Source organism: Mauremys reevesii, linkage group 14 (assembly GCF_016161935.1).
Source record: "Mauremys reevesii isolate NIE-2019 linkage group 14, ASM1616193v1, whole genome shotgun sequence".
NCBI lineage: Eukaryota > Metazoa > Chordata > Testudines > Geoemydidae > Mauremys > Mauremys reevesii.
The window spans coordinates 31,659,525-31,676,936 of NC_052636.1; the positions used below are offsets into that span (position 1 = coordinate 31,659,525).

Genomic DNA, 17,412 nt, shown 5'->3' on the forward strand with positions numbered 1-17,412 from the left:
CTCTGGAGTTAACAGGGTCTGTTCCTGGCTCTGTCACAGACCTGTTTAGTGACCGTGGGGAAGTCACAGCCCCTCTCTCTGTAACGCTGTCCCCAGTGACTCGAGAACACGAGCAGCAGCCTCGGGCAGACTGGTAAGAAGCAGGGAACAAACCCCAAACTGGGTGTGAGGTCTGTATGGAGATTTCACCAACCAAGTATCCAGTGTAAACGCTTCAGGCTCTGTAACAGCATTAACATGGAATCACAGACAGTCCCCTTGGGTGATCCCATATATCTCACCACGCAGGTGAGCTCACCTTTGTGACAGATGGTCCCTTACTCCAGGGATTCTCAACTTTTTTCTTTCGCGCCCCCCTCGCCCCCCCCCCCCAACATGCTATAAAAACTCCACTGCCCATGTGGGCCACAATAACTGGTTTTCTGTATATAAAATCCAGGGCTGGTGTTAGGGGGCAGCAAGCAGGGCAACTGCCTGCAGCCCCATGCCACAGGGGCCCCCACAAAGCTACATTGCTTAGGCTTTGGCTTCAGCCCTGGTGGTGGGGCTCAGGGCCCTGGACTTCAGCCCCATGCACTGGGCCTCAGCGAGTCTAATGCTGGCCTTGCTTGGCAGCCCCCTGAAACCTACTCACGGCCCCCCAGGGGGCCCCAGACCCCTGGTTGAGAACCACTGCCTTACCCCACGAATCACAGCAATGTTCAGGTTACTGCCAGTCCCAAAGGACCAGTCACTTCCTTAGGTCAACTGAATCTTAGATCTTCCAACAAAGACAACACTTGTAGCCAGTCCTGTCATAACCTGTATTAAGATTTATTTAAAAGGACAGGAGAGTTGTTTACAAAGTTAAAGCAGGTAATCCTATAGATGCAGACGAGTTACAGTCTTAAATTTTAAAGGTGATAGAAGCTTCTATAATAAGCAAGCTCTACATATTCTTTAGGACTAACCCTGGCTAGGCAGCTGGGGATCTCGTGCTTATACCTAGGAACTTTGCCCCCCAGAGTCCAAGCAGCATACAGATCATCAGTTCCTTCTGCATCGGGTTTTTCATCCTCTTCCTACCATGTGCTCTGAGCTGGAAACTCAGCTAATGGGAAGTCAAGAGCACAACAACAGTATTGTGTCTTCTTTAATGTCCCATAATAGTCTCTCTGGTGTTGATGGACCTTTCCTGCCAGGCAGGGTGTAATGCATTCGGTTGCCAATCAGCACTTCACCTAGGTAAAGTCTCTCTCCTGTCTGGTGATTTACAGAGCCACAGGGGCTCACAATGCAACTAGTCAGATGTTAACCCAGGCAGCAACTCACAAGCATTCAATGAAGTCTAAACACATTCTTATGTTCACAGTCTGTATGAGGAGTATCTACTCATTTGGACTCACTGGGGAGCCACAGAAAGGAACAAGATGTGCTGAGACAAGAAGGCCCAGTCTCAGAGCCCCCGGGGTCATGCTTCCCAAAGGCTAAAACTAGGCCCAGCCCATGAAGGGGGCACTGCCAGGAGAGACTGGATAAAGGCTGGAGCATCCAATAACTTAGTTAACCTGAGAGAGCTGCCTGGCGGACAGTGACAGGGAGAATCCCCAGAGTGACTCCTTTGATTCTGGTCGTCTCTGGCCTTTGGTTCATGGAATCACAGAACTGGAAGGGACCTCGAGAGGTAGCTAGTCCAGTCCCCTGCCCTCAAGGCAGGACGAAGTATTATCTAGACCAGGAGTGGCCAACCTGAGCCTGAGAAGGAGCCAGAGTTTACCAATGTACATTGCCAAAGAATCACAGTAATACGTCAGCAGCCCCCCATCAGCTCCCACCCCCTGCTCCCAGCGCCTCCCACCCATGGGAAGCCACAGTAATCAGCACCTCCGCCTCCCTCCCCGCACCTCCTGATCAGCTGTTCACACTATGCAAGACACTGGGGGGGCGGGAATGGAGCAAGGGCACTGCAGGCTCAGGGAAGGGGTGGACTGGGGGCAGGGCCTGTAGCTGAGTAGTGAGCACACCCAGCACACTGGAAAGTTGGTGCCTGTAGCTCCAACCCCAGAGTTGGTGCCTGTACAAGGAGCCGCATATTAAATTCTAAAGAGCCACATGTTGGCCACCCCTGATCTAGACCATCCCTGAGAGGTGTTTGTCCAGCCTGCTCTTAAAAATCCCCACGATGGAAATTCCACAACCTCCCTAGGCAATTTATTCCAGTGCTTAACCACCCTGACAGTTAGGGAGTTTTTTCCTAATGTCCAACCTAAACCTTCCTTGCTGCAATTTAAGCCCATTGCTTTTTGTCCTGTCCAGAGGTTAAGAAGAACAATGTTTCTTCCTCCTCGAAACGAACATGTACTTTAGAGCTGATGATATCTTCTCCAGACTAAACAAACACAAATTTTTTAGTCTTCCCTCATAGGTCATGTTCTCTAGACCGTTAATCATTTTTGTTGCTCTTCTCTGGACATTCTCCAATTTGTTCACATCTTTCCTGAGATGTGGCATCTAGAACTGGACACATTACTCCAGTTGAGGCCTAATCAGTGCGGAGTAGAGCGGAAGAATTACTTCTCATGTCTTGCTTACAATACTGCTGCTAATACAGCTCAGAATTATACTTGCTTTTTTTGCAACAGCGTAGCATTGTTGACTCATATTTAGCTTGTGATCCACTGTGACTCCCAGATCCGTTTCTGCAGTGCTCCTTCCTAGGCAGTCATTTCCTGTCTTGTATGTGTGCAACTGATTGTTCCTTCCTAAGTGGAGTACTTTAAGAACATAAGAAGGGCCGTACCGGGTCAGAGGTCCATCTAGCCCAGTATCTGTCTACCGACAGTGGCCAATGCCAGGTGCCCCAGAGGGAGTGAACCTAACAGGCAATGATCAAGTGATCTTTCTCCTGCCATCCATCTCCATCCTCTGACGAACAGAGGCTAGGGACACCATTCTTACCCATCCTGGCTAATAGCCACTTATGGACTTAGCCACCATGAATTTATCCAGTTCCCTTTTAAACATTGTTATAGTCCTCGCCTTCACAACCTCCTCAGGTAAGGAGTTCCACAAGTTGACTGTGCGCTGCGTGAAGAAGAACTTCCTTTTATTTGTTTTAAACCTGCTGCCTATTAATTTCATTTGGTGGCCCCTAGTTCTCGTATTATGGAAATAAGTAAATAACTTCTCCTTATTCACTTTCTCAACATCGCTCATGATTTTATATACCTCTATCATATCCCCCCTTAGTCTCCTCTTTTCCAAGCTGAAGAGTTGAAGCCTCTTCAATCTTTCCTCGTATGGGACCCTCTCCAACACCCTAATCATTTTAGTTGCCCTTTTCTGAACCTTTTCTAGTGCTAGAATATCTTTTTTGAGGTGAGGAGACCACATCTGTACACAGTATTCGAGATGTGGGCGTACCATGGATTTATATAAGGGCAATACTATATTCTCTGTATTGTTCTCTATCCCCTTTTTAATGATTCCTAACATCCTGTTTGCTTTTTTGATCGCCTCTGCACACTGCGTGGACATCTTCAGAGAACTATCCACAATGACTCCAAGATCTTTTTCCTGACTCGTTGTAGCTAAATTAGCCCCCATCATATTGTATGTATAGTTGGGGTTATTTTTTCCAATGTGCATTACTTTACATTTATCCACATTAAATTTCATTTGCCATTTTGTTGCCCAGTCACTTAGTTTTGTGAGATCTTTTTGAAGTTCTTCACAGTCTGCTTTGGTCTTAACTATCTTGAGCAGTTTAGTATCATCTGTAAACTTTGCCACCTCACTGTTTATCCCTTTCTCCAGATCATTTATGAATAAATTGAATAGGATTGGTCCTAGGACTGACCCTTGGGGAACACCGCTAGTTACCCCTCTCCATTCTGAGAATTTACCATTAATTCCTATCCTTTGTTCCCTGTCTTTTAACCAGTTCTCAATCCATGAAAGGACCTTCCCCTTTATCCCATGACAACTTAATTTACGTAAGAGCCTTTGGTGAGGGACCTTGTGAAAGGCTTTCTGGAAATCCAAGTACACTTTGTCCACCGGATCCCCCTTGTCCACATGTTGGTTGATCCCTTCAAAGAACTGTAATAGATTAGTAAGACACGATTTCCCTTTACAGAAACCATGTTGACTACTGCTCAATAATTTATGTTTTTCTATGTGTCTGACAATTTTATTTTTAACTAGTGTTTCAACTAATTTGCCCGGTACCGAGGTTAGACTTACCGGTCTGTAATTGCCGGGATCACCTCTAGAGCCCTTTTTAAATATTGGCGTTACATTAGCTAACTTCCAATCATTGGGTACCGAAGCCGATTTAAAGGACAGGTTACAAACCTTAGTTAATAGTTCCGCAACTTCACATTTGAGTTCTTTCAGAACTCTTGGGTGAATGCCATCTGGTCCCGGTGACTTGTTAATGTTGAGTTTATCAATTAATTCCAAAACCTCCTCTAGTGACACTTCAATCTGTGACAGTTCCTCAGATTTGTCACCTACAAAAGCCCAGCTCAGGTTTGGGAATCTCCCTAACATCCTCAGCCGTGAAGACCGAAGCAAAGAATCCATTTAGTTTCTCCGCAATGACTTTATCGTCTTTAAGTGCTCCTTTTATATTTTGATCGTCGAGGGGCCCCACTGGTTGTTTAGCTGGTTTCCTGCTTCTGATGTACTTAAAAAACATTTTGTTATTACCTTTGGAGTTTTTGGCTAGCCGTTCTTCAAACTCCTCTTTGGCTTTTCTTATTACACTCTTGCACTTAAGTTGGCAGTGTTTGTGCTCCTTTCTATTTGCCTCACTAGTATTTGACGTCCACTTTTTAAAGGAAGTCTTTTTATCTCTCACTGCTTCTTTTACATGGTTGTTAAGCCACGATGGCTCTTTTTTAGTTCTTTTACTGTGTTTCTTAATTTGGGGTATACATTGAAGTTGGGCCTCTATTATAGTGTCTTTAAAAAGGGCCCACGCAACTTGCAGGGATTTCACTTTAGTCACTGTACCTTTTAACTTTTGTCTAACTAACCCCCTCATTTTTGTATAGTTCCCCCTTTTGAAATTAAATGCCACAGTGTTGGGCTGTTGAAGTGTTCTTCCCACCACAGGGATGTTGAATGCTATTGTATTATGGTCACTATTTCCAAGCGGTCCTGCTACAGTTACCTCTTGGACCAGCTCCTGCGCTCCAACTCAGGATTAAATCTAGAGTGAAATGTTCCCAGTCAATATGGGGATAATTGAAATCCCCCACTATTACTGGGTTCTTAATTTTGATAGCCTCTCTAATTTCCCTTAGCATTTCATCATCACTATTACTGTCCTGGTCAGGTGGTCGATAATAGATCCCTAATGTTATATTTTTATTAGAGCATGGAATTTCTATCCACAGAGATTCTATGGAACATGTGGATTTGCTTAAGATTTTTACTTCATTTGAATCTACACTTTCTTTCACATATAGTGCCACTCCTCCCCCTGCACGACCTGTTCTGTCCTTCCGATATATTTTATACCCTGGAATGATTGTGTCCCATTGATTGCTCTCATTCCACCAGGTTTCTGTGATGCCTATTATATCAATATCCTCCTTTATCACAATGCACTCTAGTTCACCCATCTTATTATTTAGACTTCTAGCATTTGTGTACAAGCACTTTAAAAACCTGCCCCTGTTTATTTGTCTGCCCTTTTCTGATGTGCCAGATTCTTTTTTATGTGACTGTTTATCATCTGACCCGGCCCTTACATTATACTCTTCCGTCTTCTACTCCTGACTATAACCTGGAGATTCTCTATCATCAGACTCTCCCCTAAGAGAAGTCTGTGTCCGATCCACATGCTCCTCTGCAGCAGTCGGCTTTCCCCCATCTCCTAGTTTAAAAACTGCTCTACAACCTTTTTAATGTTTAGTGCCAGCAGTCTGGTTCCACTTTGGTTTAGGTGGAGCCCATCTCTCCTGTATAGGCTCCTCCCATCCCAGAAGTTTCCCCAGTTCCTAATGAACGCGAACCCCTCCTCTCTACACCATCGTCTCATCCACGCGTTGAGACTCTGAATCTCTGCCTGCCTACCCGGCCCTGTGCGTGGAACTGGGAGCATTTCTGAGAATGCCACCATAGAGGTCCTGGATTTCAGTCTCTTCCCTAGCAGCCTAAATTTGGCTTCCAGGACATCTCTCCTACCCTTCCCTATGTCATTGGTTCCTACATGTACCACGACCACCGGCTCCTCCCCAGCACTACACATAAGTCTGTCTAGATGCCTCGAGAGATCCGCAACCTTCGCACCAGGCAGGCAAGTCACCATACGGTTCTCCCGGTCATCACAAACCCAGCTATCTATGTTCCTAATAATCGAATCTCCCATTACTAACAGCTGCCTTTTCCTAGAAACTGGAGTTCCCTCCCCCGGAAGGATTTGTCCTTATTGAATTTCATCCTATTTACTTCAGACCATTTCTCCAGTTTGTCCAGATCATTTTGAATTTCAGTTCTATCCTCCAAAGCACTTGCAACCCCTCTCAGCTTGGTATCGCCTGCAAACTTGATAAGTGTAACAGAGAGACTCTGATGCTGGGAGGGGTTCACCATGTGTCAGAGGGTTACACTCTGGTAGGAGGGGACTAGGCCTATACTGGGATACAGTCACTCTGTGCTTCACAGTGTGACAGAACCTAGAGTGTCCATTAGCAGGGAACAATGCTGGGGGGAATCGACATGTGGAAAGGACAGAAACCCTATCTGAATTCTCTCACATTGCCCTTCTCGCCCTGGCAGGCTACAGATTAACGTCCACGTTTCGCCCCAGATCATCCCCTCCTCCTAGGAGGAAGAAAATGGCTGCAATGGAGCTGGCTCAGGTAAGGGATTCTCAGGGAGCTGGTGGTGGGTTCTGCTTGGAGGGAGAGGAGCAGTAAATGTATAGGAGGGTGGGAGCTGCTAGAGGTGGTGGGAGGCAGGAACTATCTAGGGTGTGGAATGGGAGGGGACAGGATGTGACAAACCTGCTGAGACTTGTGGACTCTAGGGTGTGATGGGTTGTTACCCCGGGGTGCAGTCTGGGGGGCTCCTGGGAACCGCTGTGCCCTCTAACCCTCAAGGCGGGCTGGCCCTTTTCACACTGCTTTGCTGGAGATTCAGCCAACCTCTCGAGGCCCTGTTATCACCCAACACGACAGCAGGTGGCACCTTACACCCAACTAAGCTACCTGAGTGTTTTACCTACGGGTACGTCTTCACTACCCGCCGTATCGGCGGGTAGCAATCGATTTCTCGGGGATCGATATATCACGTCTCATCTAGACGTAATATATCGATCCCCGAACGCGCTTCTGTCGACTCCGTAACTCCACCAACCTGAACGGCGGTAGCGGAATCGACATGGGGAGCCCCGGACATCGATCCCACGCCATGAGGACGGTAGGTAATTCGATATAAGATACTTCGACTTCAGCTATGTTATTCACGTAGCTGAAATTGCGTATCTTATATCGATTTTCCCCCATAGTGTAGACCTGCCCTAAGCCACTCAAGGAGAGATAGAAGACAAAAGCCAATTTCCCTGCCGTAAGTGGTAGCAAACAGATCAAAGCAGATTACTTAGCAAATAACCAAAAACTCAAACTAAGCCTAACATACTATCTGGATAGAATTTGAATTAGCAATTTCTCACCTTGACTGATGATAGAAGCTGTCCATCAAGTTTCCATACACAAGCTAGAAATCCCTTTACCCTGGGACCAGCACTTCCCCCAGTTCAGTCTTTGTTCCTGAGGTGTTTCCAGGAGTTTTCTTGTGTGCAGAATGAGGCCAAGAGATGATGTCACACCCCACCTTATGTAGCTTTTCCGTATGGCAGAAACCATTTGTTCCAAACTCCGTTCCCAGTCCAGTTTGTGGAAAAATAGAGGTACCAAAATGGAGTTTAGTGGCATATGGTCTGGTCGCATGGCCTGCTGAGTCATAGTAGCCATGACTCATAAGCTGGCTGAAACATTCACAGGAAGGCTAAGCTCTTCCACGGTCCATTGTCTTTGTTGATGAGCCATGAACACTGTCTGGCTTCTTTGTTGTACCAGAAAGGCTCGTTGTGGATGTTACCCAGAGTAAGCACATTTGAAATACAGATACAGAGTCAATATCCATAACTTCAGTTACGAATATGATACATGCACACAAATAGGACAATCATATTCAGCAAATCCTAACTTTTCCAAAGACACTGAATATATGATGCGTCTTGCATAAAATGCCTCATAATTATGTCCTAATCATTTGATAATCATACCACTATGCTGAATGTGGGGTGTAGTGTCAGGGCCTAATTTCAAGGCACAGAAGTTGGGAATGGAACTTCCCCTCTTTGTGGAACAGGAAATAACCCTCTAGCCATGGCTGGGAAAACTTCCCAGACTCCCAGTGCTGAAAACTGAACCTACTGACACTTCATTAGTTACCACCAACCCCGACCTTTGTGGCAACTGCAAATGTTATCGGTGATGATTTTATATTCTCTTCCAGGTCATTGATAAGAATGTTAAATAACACAGGGCCAAGAACCAATCCTTGTGGGAACCCCCTAGAAAGAAATCTACTCAAGCATGGTTCCCCATTTACAATCATATTTTTTAATCTATATAATGTATGTTGTGTTTATTTTTATCTTTCTAGTTTTCTAGTCAAAATGTTGTGCTGAACCAAGTCATATGCCTTACAGAAATTTAGGTATATTACATCAATAATATTAGTTGCAACCAAACTTTTTGATCTCATCCAATAAGGATATCCAGTTAGTTTGATTGGATCTGTTGTCTCTGAACCTTTGTTAATTGGTACTAATTATATTACCCTCCTTTCATTCTTTATTAATTAAATCCATATTCGCTACTCCATTATCTTGCCCAGTATCAGACTAACACTCTCATAATTAGCTGGGTCATCTCTTTTACACTTTTAAAATATTGGCACGGCATTAGCTTTAGTCCAGTCTTCTGGAATTTCCCCAGTGTTCCAAGTCCTAATTATAATCACCATTAAAAGCCCACCACACTCCTCCACCAGGTCTTTCAAAACTCTTGGGATACAAGTTATCTGGACCTGCTTATTTAAACATGTCTAACTGTAATACCTGCCGTTCAACATCCTCGTGAGTTATTGTTGGAATGGAAAGACTGTCGTCGTCAACGTCTTATATGACTTACATCATCCGTTTTTCTCCAAACCCAGGAGAGAAATATTTATTGAACACTTTTACCTCTTCTACATTATTTTTGATAATTCTGCCATTTCCATCTAGTAATTTGCCACTTCCATTGTTAGGATTAATTTTGTACTTAATATACTTTTTTAAAACTTCCTTCTTATTTTCATTAATTGGTCATTGATTTCTGATAGCTTCCCTTGCCAACTTTCTACAATTCTGACCTTCTATTCTTTACTATTGACTTCCCCTTTCTTCCATATATTTTATTTGGAGAGTGGTGGGATTCCTACCAGGGAGCCACCAGCAGGGTCCAGAGACAGCCCCATCTCCTATATTAAGCTCTGGCTAGTAGGTATGTGATAAACGTGAAGATCCTGCCTCCGTCTGTCAGCTGGGAGACACAGAGGTTCTCTCTTTCCACCCTCTGATGCCTCCTGGCTGCTCTAAGCAAGGTGAGGTGGGACTCTGTTAACATGTGCCTCCCAGAGCTTCCATTTCCCTGGTGCTGCTGTTCTGTGAATAGTGGGGTTGTGAGTGGGGCAGCAGGTACTGAGTGTTGGACTCTTGCTCTTTCAGGGGCCGGTGACCTTCGAGGAGGTGGCTGTGTATTTCACCAGGGAAGAGGGGGCTCTGCTGGACCCCACTCAGAGAGCCCTCTACAGGGGTGTCATGCAGGAGAACTATGAGAATGTGACCTCGCTGGGTAAGGAGTCCTGTCCCCTGGCTTATTAGAAGCTGTGGGGTCTCTGAAGAACCTGAGTAGTAATAACTTTATACCTTTATTTGTCATACAAGTTTCCTTGCTCCCCCTTTTTTTGCCTTATCTCCCACCCACTAGTATCATTTTTGGACATGTGCCTTTTTGGTGCCGTCAGTCATTTTAAAATTGCATTTAATGTATCCTTATTGGATACATTAATCACTGTAGCTTTCATGCCTATTCCTCATTTTAAGAGGAAAATATACCTCCTATAGAATTCTAAATTGAGTAAATAGGTGTATGACTCATGCATGGCTTGTGTGACAGTCAGAGCTCCTATTTTGATAGGAGAGCGTATAATGTTGCCATTCAGGACCCCATGGATGAAGGGAGAACAGAACTGTGGGAAGGGAGGAGAAGAGGGGAGTAGATAATTCTGGGGTGTCAGGACATGGGGAGGGTGTGTGCAGGGTTAGAGCTAAGAAGCAGCAGGGAGGGACGAGGTTGTGAGAGACGAGGAGGGAACACAAGAAGCTCCCAAGGTGCCGGCAGGTGGTGCTGGCTGAGAGTAATGGGAAGAAGTGGAGAGGAGTGTGGAGGAAGGGCACCGAGGAAGTGGCTCGTTGTCAGGTGCTGAAGCTAAGTGGCCTGTCCTTGTGGAAGAGTGGGAGCCCTTGGGGGTCTAGTGCACTCAAGGGGCACCTCCCAAGGACTGTTTAAAAGCCAGGGCATTGCACAGATCCTATGGATCCATGACCGTGCCAGAGGTTCAGCCTTATGGGAAAAATATATAAAACAAGAAAAGTATCTAAATGCGTGTTTACCATCGCTCCCTCTCAGTCCTCAGGGGAATCCCTGATCTGTTCCAAAGTGTATTAAAACCTTCCTTAAAGGCTTACCTCTTGGTTATCAGGTCATGTCCATTTGTTAGAGGGTTTTCCCTTCACCCTCCCACTTCCCTGGTTCTTGTCACGCAGACAGCAAGCAGCAAATGACCAGAAGTCTGAAGCACAGATAATGCGATGTTTATTGGGGTTATTTCCAAGCAAGCATATTCCACTGCCCTAATGAACTTAAACCTAGAAAAAATAATTATACAGCAGACAGAAACAATTAGAGAACCAGACTGATTAACAAGGTTAAAGTGGTGGCCATAAAGATAAAACAGTACAGAAATGAGGGTTTCACAACCATTGATAAGTGATTTCTTTCCAGACAGGCTGCTATCAAACTAAGTTTTCTTTATCCATCTTAAGATCTGTTTCTTTATCTGGTGGTGATGGGCGCTATCAGGACAGGATCATCTTCCTAACAGCCCAATAGCACCTTATTTCAGTGTGACTGGTTTGGGATGTGAGGATGTGACCCTGCGCTTCCCAGCTTATGGCTGCCCCTGCTGCTTAGCCAAAAGCCTTAGCCTAAGAACAAGGCCTCAGCCTATCCTAGTGAGAGAAGGCCCTTACACAGGCAGACTGAGATTTTGATAATTAGCTAGTTACAGGGGTATAAAGACAAAGTGATAAAAATACACCTACGTTCTTAAAGTCTAGGCTTTACAGGCAGGCCTGAATACCTCTATTCTAACAGTGAGTTCTACCCCTTCCCCCATTCTGTGTCTGTCCTGTCTATTTAGATCGGGGTCGGCAACCTTTCAGCAGTGCTGTGCTGAGTCTTCATTTATTCACTCTAATTTAAGGTTCCGTGTGCCAGTAACACATATTAATGTTTTTAGAAGGTCTCTTTCTATAAGTCTATAATATAGAACTAAACTATTGTTGTATGTAAAGTAAATAAGGTTTTTAAAATGTTTAAGAAGCTTAATTTAAAATGCAGAGCCCCCCCGACCAGGGGCCAGGACCCAGGCAGTGTGAGTGCCACTGAAAATCAGCTTGTGTGCCGCAGGTTGCCTACCCCTGATTTAGATTGTAAATTCTTCAGGGCATGGGCCATCTACTATTCTCTGTTTGCACTTTGCCTAGCACAATGGGGACCCACTGTTAGGTCCTTAGGCACTAAGGTAGTGAATATGATTTGTTATAATAGTAACTCTTCTGCCACTTTGAGCCAAGGAAGATGGCCTTGGGATGCGTAGCCTTATTTGGGGTGTGTGAGTAATGTTGATTTGATATATCAACTTAATTTAATTTGTATTGTAATTATTTTAATTAATTAATAATACTTAATCATTTATATTAATTAATATGGGTTTAGGCTTGCCAATTTGTTTAATCAGAAGATAAAAGATAAAGATAAAAGTTCGTGTTTCGAATCGGGTTCCACAGAATTGATAAAGGGACCTTCGGGGGTATGACAGGAAGCTCACAGGGAGACAGATATAGTCATAAAGACTTTATTAAACTCAATGAAATAGTAAGTAAATTGTAAAACAGGTAGAATTACAGAGTTACAATTGTATTACTGTTGTTCAGGAGATGCATATGATGATACAATATTATGTGCTGCAAACTTCGGTTAATATTCACACCCTGTTTTGATAAACTGCTGTTGGCCTCGCCTCTGGCGGTTCTGGTTTCCCAGCTCTTGCAAGGGAAACTAATGCAAAGAGCTGTCAAATCTACTTTGGAATTTACTTTTTAGGTCAACTAAATAATCTGATACACAAATTAAAATAAAGTTTAGAGAGACCAAGTTTAGCCGAGTCCCTTTTGAACTTAAGGTTTGAAAAGAAAATAAGTGCAGCGTATTACTGGTTAATAGCTGTCGTAGATGGATAGCATGAATACGTAGTTGAAGATGGTGAAGTGTAGAGAAGAAGGAGGAGGTCGAGGTGGGGGTGGGGATACCATAGTGAGGTAGGTTACCTCTTTTTATAGAAATAAATGCCGGAAATCCTTCCTCTTATGCCCAAATTTCAGTCTTCCCCCATAGAAATGTTAGGGTACGCTTACTCCATAGGCTAGTATGTATGTGCGTATGGATGACAGGTATCTGCGCACTTGTGGGGTACTTGTTCAGTCTGTGAGTGCAACTTTGAAAAATCCCCTTTGCTATTCTTCATTGTCTGTTGGTCTAGGTAAAGGGTCTTAGACCTAAGCGTAGGCACTTTGTTTGGGTATAGGAAAAACAGTTCCTTTTCTGAGTAAAAGGGCACAGGATGTAGCTATGCTAACTTTGCTTTAGCTTAAAATGCAGGTTTTTGGCCTGTAGGTTTCTTGCATTACAGCCAAATATTTTTTTAATATGAATTAATAAACCTATCACAATACTGTACTTATAAGAAAAGAGATATTGATGCAGGTAAGCAGATGAATCCTGAGAGCTACAGATGTTATTGTCTAAAAATGAGATGGGGGTAAAACCATGGAATATTCTGTGTGACAAGTATCCCACAAATTCCACTGACCTCCCTTGTTTTCTTTGCCTGCAGTAGGGTTTCCAGTTTCCAAACCTGATGTGATCTCGCAGCTGGAACGAGGGGAAGAGCCGTGGGTCCCGGACCTCCAGGGCTCTGAGAAAGAAGTGGTCCCGAGAGCTTCCTTTGCAGGTGAGGAATTGGTTCAACAACTGCTTAGGAATGCAGGAAACATTTGGGATGCCCTACAAAGACCCTGTGAGCTCTTCAAGTTCAGGATTGTTCCCTGCAGATGTGGAATCATTATGGCAGATGTCACTCATGGCTTCCCTCCTATTCTGACTGACAACTGGCAGCAGGTCCCTCCCTGATCTCACTTTCCCCGAGAGTTATGGTGCAATGAGGACCCAGAACTGATCCCTTCCTCTCTTCTCTGTGGAAGGGTTTGGGGAAAATCAGCACCTGATAGGTTTGATCTCTCCCAGATATATTTTGGTTTCCATTCCTCTCTCTGACATTTCCTTTTTCTCAGGCACAGGGAGTGACCTATGTCTGGATTCTCTCTGTCTCCCATCCGGCGATGGGCTGGTGAGTGAGAATGAGGAGGAGAAACCCCAGCAGGAAGACACTGTGCAAGTAGATCCACATTGGATGTTATCAGGAAGATCCAAAGGGAATGTTTCCAGGAGTTGTGCACTCCTTGAAAACACAAAAGCCTGTGAGACTCAGCAGAGGCCAGAGGAAAACTACAGTAGGCACTCAGCCCTTATTCCACGCAACAGAATCAACTTGGAAGAGAGACGCTACATGTGCCATGAGTGTGGGAAAAGCTTCAATCAGCGCTCACACCTTATCACACATCAGAGAATCCACACTGGGGAGACGCCATACACGTGCTCTGAGTGCGGGAAAAGCTTCGGGCGGAGCTCTCACCTTATCAGACATGAGAGAATCCACACAGGGGAAATGCCCTACACGTGCGCTGAGTGCGGGAAAAGCTTCAATCGACGCTCAAACCTTATCAGACATGAGAGAATCCACACAGGGGAGACGCCCTACACGTGCTCTGAGTGCGGGAAAAGCTTCAGGGAGAGCGCTCACCTTATCAGACATGAGAGAATCCACACACGGGAGACGCCCTACACGTGCTCTGAGTGCGGGAAAAGCTTCAATCGACGCTCAAACCTTATTACACATCAGAGAATCCACACAGGGGAGACGCCCTACACGTGCTCTGAGTGCGGGAAAAGCTTCGGGGAGAGCGCTCACCTTATCAGACATGAGAGAATCCACACACGGGAGACGCCCTACACGTGCTCTGAGTGCGGGAAAAGCTTCAATCGACGCTCAAACCTTATTACACATCAGAGAATCCACACAGGGGAGACGCCCTACACGTGTTCTGAGTGCGGGAAAAGCTTCAATCGGAGCTCTCACCTTATCAGACATCAGAGAATCCACACTGGGTAGACGCCCTACACGTGCTCTGAGTGCGGGAAAAGCTTCAGGTGGAGCTCTGACCTTATCGCACATCAGAGAATCCACATAGGGGAGATGCCCTACACATGCTCTGAGTGCGGGAAAAGCTTCGGGCGGAGCTCTCACCTTATCACACACGAGAGAAGCCACAGAGGGGAGACGCCCTACACATGCTCTGAGTGCGGGAAAAGCTTCGGGCGGAGCTCTCACCTTATCGTACATCAGAGAAACCACACAGGGGAGAAGCCCTACACGTGCCCTGAGTGTGGGAAAAGCTTCAAACAGAGCTCACACCTTATTACACATCAGAAAATCCACATGAGAGAGAACTGTTTTAAATCCCTTGACTAGGGCTGGAGAAGTGATTTAAAAAACAAAAACAAAAAACCTATTTGCTAATTCCCACACAGTGATTTTTGTACCATCTTCACCGTGGTGTCTCAGCTCCACCACATCAGTTGCCTGCTTCTGCCTTTTGCAGCTCACCCTTCTTTGGGGTCAGTCCTGTGATCTGTTCTATCAACTCCTTTCCTTTGAGTCAAATGAGTGTTTCCCTCCTGCCAGGAATGTTCGTCAGCTCCAGGTGGGAGAGAGGTTTGATCCCAACAAGCTACACTGAGGCTAAAGCTACCTGTGCCTGACATCCACTAGGACTGTATATGGCATTGGCTGCTCAAGTTAGTGATCTTGGTGTAACAAGACAATTATAGTTGTTGTGCAGATGCAGCCCAGGTGCAGGGGTTGCCATTAGCTTCCCCCTTGACCTGACCTAAACTCCATCACTTTCCCTAGTCTAAACAAACCCTGAGCATCACGGTTATACTGTTCCCCCATTTCAAAGGCATTGTTAGTCATCGAGTTCACTCTTGGGGAAGAAGTTGTTTCACTCCCAGTTGCTCTGATGTTGGTTCAGGTTGTGCTGCAGAGCAGATATTTTTACTACCATTTTTCTCACTTAAAATATATTGAACTATAACAAAGAGCAGGAACAGGGCAGGGATAGGGGAAAATGTCATTTCACCCTCTGGAACAACAGAAGAAGATGGGGTAAATAAGAGGGATTCCCTTATTCCCCATCACCATCCCAATCCCCCCCTGTTGTGCAGTTGGTTAGGTCAGTATTTTTTCTAAATGGCTGGGAAGAGGATTCCCTCGTAAATAACTTATAACTAAACAAAGTGCCCATGCATTGGGCTCCCAAAGCCGTTGTGGCCCAGGCCCTGCAGGAAGTGGCTCCTGAAGAGATCTCCTTCCTCATTAGCTGCATGTTGCCTATTATTTGGGAAATACAATCCCTATCTAGGCAGAGATGGAAAAAATGGAAGTGACTTTTCTCTTCAGCTCACCCCTGGGAGATGCTGCAAATGTGTAGAAAATGAAATTCGTGTTGAATGTGCTATAGCTGCAGAAAGATACCTCTTTTTAATAGAGACATGACATTTGTTGTCTTACAGGGATTCTAAGTCGCACCTGAATTTAGTCCCTAATTTAAATCTGTGCCTCCAGATTAAAGAAATAAAAGGGCATATTTGGGGGAGTTGTACCTCACTGTCGCTACTGATCTGTTGTGCGCTTGGTGAAGAATTCTACGCCAGAGAAGTGTCAAATTAATCCAAGGAAAGTCAAAGATTTGACAAGAGCTCAGGTAGAAATTGCAGGTACTAGTGGTTGATTTTCACCCCTGAGATGGAAGCTATGGTGACCTGTGGCCCAGGTAAACTATTTTTAGAACTTGCTCCCTAGTTAAGTGGCATTGATCACACTCCTAAAGGACGCCATGATTAAATTGGGCACAACTGTCTTTTACCATTTGGATCCAAAGCACAGAGAGAAACAGCTGATTCCTTCAGAGCCATTCCGTGCCTACGGGTCCCAATCGGGCTGCCTTGTTGCACAAGAAGCACTTCCCTGCTGGCCAAACAATGGCAGCCAATGAGGGAATGTATCAGATGTGAAGTTCAGACTGCAGGATACTTGAATGCTGAGTCCCGAGGCTGTGGTTTAGTCCAGGCCTGCACAACTCGTAAAGTGGCGAGGGCAAAATTACTCCAAAGAAAACACCTGAGGGATGAAGCCCCCCCGGCCTCACCGAACACCACCCCCCAGCACCACTGAGCCCCTCCCCAAAACAATCCCCCGCCAAGTTCCGCTTGCCCCATGGAAACAAACCCTCCTTCCCTAGCACCGTCCTGCCAAAACGGTGGCATTGAACCTTGGTAATATGTTATAGCGGGCCTCTAAGGTAGTATAATTAAGGTAAAAGGAAAATGTTTTTTTGCTAGAAGTAGAATAAGATCTTCCCCCCACTTTGTAATCAGTTGCCCTGTGGAGTGAATGAGGTGGGACTGAGGAAGGCAGGACCCCCAGACAGCTGCAACCCTTGGCGAGGGGCTGGGAGCCAGACCAGATCAGCAGAACAGGTCAGCCACTGACTTATAGCTCGTCTCCTCAGTCCCCTGCTGCCAGCTCACCAGCCCCTCCCACTCACCTCCTCAGACCCCCTCCCTCACCTGCTATTGTGTCATACAGGAGGCCTGTGATATGCAGGGGGTTAGATTAGATGCTCTAATGGTCTCTTCTGGCCGTAAAGTCGACTCATTTCTGAAAAACTGAGTGTAGCATTGGGAGCAGCATCTGATGTTTCCCTGTCTAGCCGGCTTGCTGCGTAGAACGAACGCTCCTTGAGTGGGGTGACCACAGGGAGTAGCTCAAACCTCCAAAGTG

The 17,412-nt window shown here is 45.5% G+C and overlaps 1 pseudogene; it reads left to right on the plus strand.

The window, feature by feature from the left end:
* LOC120381658 overlaps nt 1–17,412 on the plus strand; it is a 236,374-nt pseudogene that overhangs the window by 118,022 nt on the left and 100,940 nt on the right.